The following is a 4,860-nucleotide window of genomic DNA, read 5'->3' as shown; positions in this document are numbered from 1 at the left end:
GTGGAAGAAGTAAACTGGATTTTCTAGCTTTATGACTCATATCATATTTGCACTTTATTGAGTGAAGGAAACTGACCATGATTTGGTGTCAGCAACAGAGTGAAAAAAGTTGGTGCCCATCTGGATATGAGAACTATAAACTGGTCAGCTTCTTTTTTGCACATCCATCAAATCCTGACTCTAGAATGGTCCAGAATAAGCTTTCTAATTTATCCTTTAGCCCAAATCGTAATGAACTCATTTATTTTTCTTCAGCAAGTTATTATGATTTTAGCAAATTGTACCTATGTATCTTTCTTTCTTCTTGCCTATAAGTTAATTCATTTTCTTGATGATTATCTCTTTAGATTTCCAAGCTTCAGCAAAATTGTATTATTTAACAAACACTTGGTTATTGTTTAAAATAAATTGAGATTTTGGTTTAAGATGGTGTAACTTGAGTGTATTTGTATATAAATAAAAATGTCATTAGAAAAAGCACAACAGAGAGAATGGGGAGTGTCAGCATTGGAAGAATGAATGTTAAAATTTCTGGAAGGATGAATGTTGGTAAAGGAATTTTGCCAACATACACATCTGAGCTACGAAGTAAGGGGATATACCACTTTTGCTACATACACACAGAATGCTGAATAAATATTTTAGTGCACACTGAACTGAATTAAAAAAATTAAAGATGCTCCAGTTGTCAAACATAAATCATAATAGTTAATATTTATTACTGTATGTCAGGATTATTTTTAAGATTTTTATTATTTTAAGGGATTTTTTTATATATAAATAACTACTTTAACCTCACAAAAGCCATGTAATTACTATTAATATCCCCATTTTACAGATAATGAGACAAAAGGAAGTAGGTTCTAGTCTTTTTCGATGGTTGTTTAGCATTCAGTTGTGGATTTGTTATAGTCCTGAGGAGAGTGAAGCTTGTGGTCCTACCACTCCACCATCTTGACCGGAAATCTCTCTCCTATGTATCTTGTTGTCCTCTTTGATGCCTCTGTTATCAGGTTCCCCGCAATGGCTCCTGGTGGCTTCAGGCTCACACCAGCCCTACAAGGGCTAATGCTCATGGAAAGAGGAGAAACAAAAGGAAATGGAGCTCAAGTGATGTGTCCAAAGTCACACAGTTAATAGATGACCACACCAGGATTTGAATGCAAACTTACCTGCTCTGGAATCTGCATTATTAACCACTGCACTACATTGCTTCTCCAAAGAAAGGAGAGACTGAAATTGTATGTGTTTTAAATTGTAAGGGTTAATTGAATTTTTAATTGTAAGGGTTAACTAACATTACAAAGATTTATGATGTTTATTTTTCTGGACTTTGCTTGTCCACGTGGAAACATGAGGCACACCAAAGATCCAAAAATACAGAGGAGGTTCAAAATGGCTGAAAAGAAAGCAAAGCTCACTCTCTCCCATGAATACATCAAAACTCCATCTACATGTGGAACAATTCTAACAGTATACCTACTGAACTTTGGCAGAGTAACTTGTACAATTGGAACCACCAGGGAAATATTCACAAAACCAGGGAGAAGGCAAAAAAATCAAAAGGAAATCTGGGCTGGACCTGCCACCTGGGGAGGGAACAGTGAGGATGAAAAGTGCCCTCACCCTTGGAAGCCCCCTCTCCAGTGGGGAGGTCAACTGGGTCAGAAAGGAGGCTTCAGAGATTCGAAGGAGAAAGCAGCAGCCTCTGGGCAGACAGAACAGAGAGGAACTGGAATAGAGGTTATGTGCAATTCCTAGCCCACGACGCGAGCTGGCTGGTGCAGGCCAGGACTGGGTGCTGAAGCTGGGGCTTCAGAGGACGGACTTGGGGAGAGGACTGGGGTTGACTGTGCAGAAGCATCCTCAGGGGGCTGGAGTGTATGCAGAAGAACCTGGGTCTACCTTAGAAAGCTTCACTGCTGGTGCACAAGGAGGGAGGGCCACAATGCAGCCTGTCCATAGCAGCCTTTTCTACTAGCCCAGAGGATATTGCACCATTGTTAAAGCACTCTTGTGGAGGAAAGGGTGGGATCCAGACATAACAGACTTCTGGGCTTGCCCTGGAGGAGCACAGTGGCTGACAGACAGCTTCCAGGAGGAGGGGGAGGGGCTAAAACATGAACACATCCCCAGGGATAGCACAGCTTTGCAGATGGGACTGAGATTTGAGTCAAGCCCCAGTCAACTCGGGTTGACTGTGCAGAGGCAGCCTCAGGGAGTGTGGTACAGGCTGAGGTTGGGAGTCTGTGTAAAATAACCTGAGTCTACCGTAGAAATCTCCACTCCTGGCACACTCCTGGGGCTGGGTGAAAGGTGGCTGACCACAGCAGACTTCTCTGTTAGCCCAGATATTGCTCATCACTCATGTCGTCTTGTAGAGGGAGGGGCCAGATCCAGACATAGCAGTCTTCTCAGCTTGCTCTGCTGGGGCATAATCACTGGTAGGAGGATCCCAGGCAAAGGTGGGGCTGAAATCTAAACCCATTCTCAGGAATTGCATGACTTCACAGATGGGACTGAGAATTTGGTCAAGACCCAGGCAACTGTGGTGGACTTGTTCCACGGGTGCCTTGGTGGACTGGGACATCCAAGAATAGTACCGGTGCATGGTGGGGTCAGGAGTGGTGTAACGGCAGTTGTGCACATGCGGATGTGGGGCTGGGCACAGGGTTGACCTTGTGGCCCAGAGTGGATCATGGCGCATGACAGCACATGCACTATGGCTGGTCCTGGTCCCTGAGGTCTGTGGGCCTACACTGTTGGCTTTGTCGGTGTGGAGCCTGGTGACCAAAGGGCAAGATGCCAGCATTCCCACAGCCGTGACTGGGGAAAGGCAGCATCAACAAACTGCTTTGTAAGCCAGCACAATGAGTGACAGGTGGCACCGCAGAGGGCACTTCCCAGTGGACATTGGCTGTGGAGGAAGACTCCGCAGCTCCTTTCCTAGCGGAAGCTATCCAGTCCCACCTATCACACATCACAGCTCAGAAATGGAGCTTGGGGCACCTATTCCAACACAGGGGTGCAGACATGAGCCTGGACAGGGCTGTGATAACCACAGAACAAACAGGAGGTCTCACTCAACATCCAGGGCAGACTCCAGTCACCACAAAACCCAACACACTCCCAATCAAGAGAATAATAGTCAGCACATACAGGAGAAAGACGTAGCAGCCAGCCATACTAAAATCAGCCCTTGCAACAAAATTTTTAGATACACACAGTTGACAAAGGGACATTCACACATAAAAACTGCCCTTCAAGTAGATGTATGTTACTCTTAAATTCATAGATTTAGAGAAATATAAATGAAATGAAGAGGCTGAGGAACAACTCAAAATTAAAAAAACAAAGAAGTCCCCTAAAAAAACGAACAATTAAATAGACTTCTAGATTCTACCAGAACTTAAGTTCAAAAAGGAGAGGATAAAAAACTGAGGAAAATAAGGTGATCAATAGAAATATCGAATACTATAAAAAGGAACTAGAAATTATAAAGAGGGGCCAATTAAAAATGGAAAACTCAATTGCTGAGAGAAAAAGCAAGGTTAAGGAAATTCATAGCAGATTTAATTATGCAGAAGAAAGAATAAGTGCTTTAGAAGATAGAATAATGGAAATGACCCAATCAGAACAGCAGGAAAACAAATGAAAAATATTAAAATAATGTAAGGACTTATGGGATAATATAAAGTATGACAATCTAAAAATAATAATAGGAGTTGCAGAAGAGGAAATTGTAAATGGGATCAAAAATATATTTGAATAAATTATGACTGAAAACATCCAAAACTTGTAGAAGGAAACAGATATCCAAGTACAGGAAGTGTAGAAGGTCCCAAACAAGGTGAACCCAAACAGATCTGCACCAGGTTATATTATTCTAATTAAGATGTCCAATTTAGAGATAAAGAAAGATTCTAAAGGAAACAGAAGCAAAACAGTGTGTTCCAAGGGAACTCCCATCAGGCTATCAGATGAATTCTCTACAGGAATGATGCTGGCCAGAAAGGAGCGGCAAGATATATTTAAAGTCTTGAAAGAGAAAAAAAAATTGCATCCTAGGATATTTTACCCAGCCATGCTGTCATTTAGAATACAAGGAGAGATAAAGAATTTCTCAAACAAGCAAAAACTAAAAGAAAAAAACAGTACTAAAGCTATCCTAAAAGAAATGTTGAAAGTCTCTAAATAGAAAAAAAGCAGGAATCTATAGAAAAGAAAAAAAAAACACACAATTGGAAATGTGATCATTACAATGTGCTGCAAAAGAATAAACATGAAGATGTAAAAGAGGACATCAAAATCATAAAATGTAGGAGAGGAGAGCAAGAAAGTGTAGATTAATTTTCATCCTTTTTAGGACGTATTTGAGCTTATATGATTACCAGTCTAAAGGGAATACATATGGTAAAATGTTAACATACATGAAAAACACTGTAAACACAAATCAAAACCACGCAGTAGAGTCACAAAAACCAAAAAGAAAAAAAAGCAAGTGAATACAAAAGAAAATTATATAAGCACAAAAGAAAAAATAAAAAAGGAAAAGGAAAACAAAGGAACAAAGAAGAAATACGAAATCAACTAGAAAATAAGGTTAGAAATGACAATAAACACACATCTATCAATAATTACCATAAATGTCGATGGAATTAATGCTCTAATTAAAAGACACAGAGTGGAGGATTAGATACTAAAACAAGAGCCTACAATATGCTGTCTACAAGAGACCCACTTAAAGACAAAGGACACACATAGATTGCAAGTGAAAGGATGGAAAAAGATATTTCATGCAAATGGAAATGACAAGAAAGCAGAGGTAGCAGTACTTATAACAGATAAAATAAACTTTAA

Source organism: Camelus ferus, chromosome 10 (assembly GCF_009834535.1).
Source record: "Camelus ferus isolate YT-003-E chromosome 10, BCGSAC_Cfer_1.0, whole genome shotgun sequence".
In the NCBI taxonomy this organism is placed as follows: domain Eukaryota; kingdom Metazoa; phylum Chordata; class Mammalia; order Artiodactyla; family Camelidae; genus Camelus; species Camelus ferus.
This window is presented reverse-complemented; position numbering follows the sequence as displayed.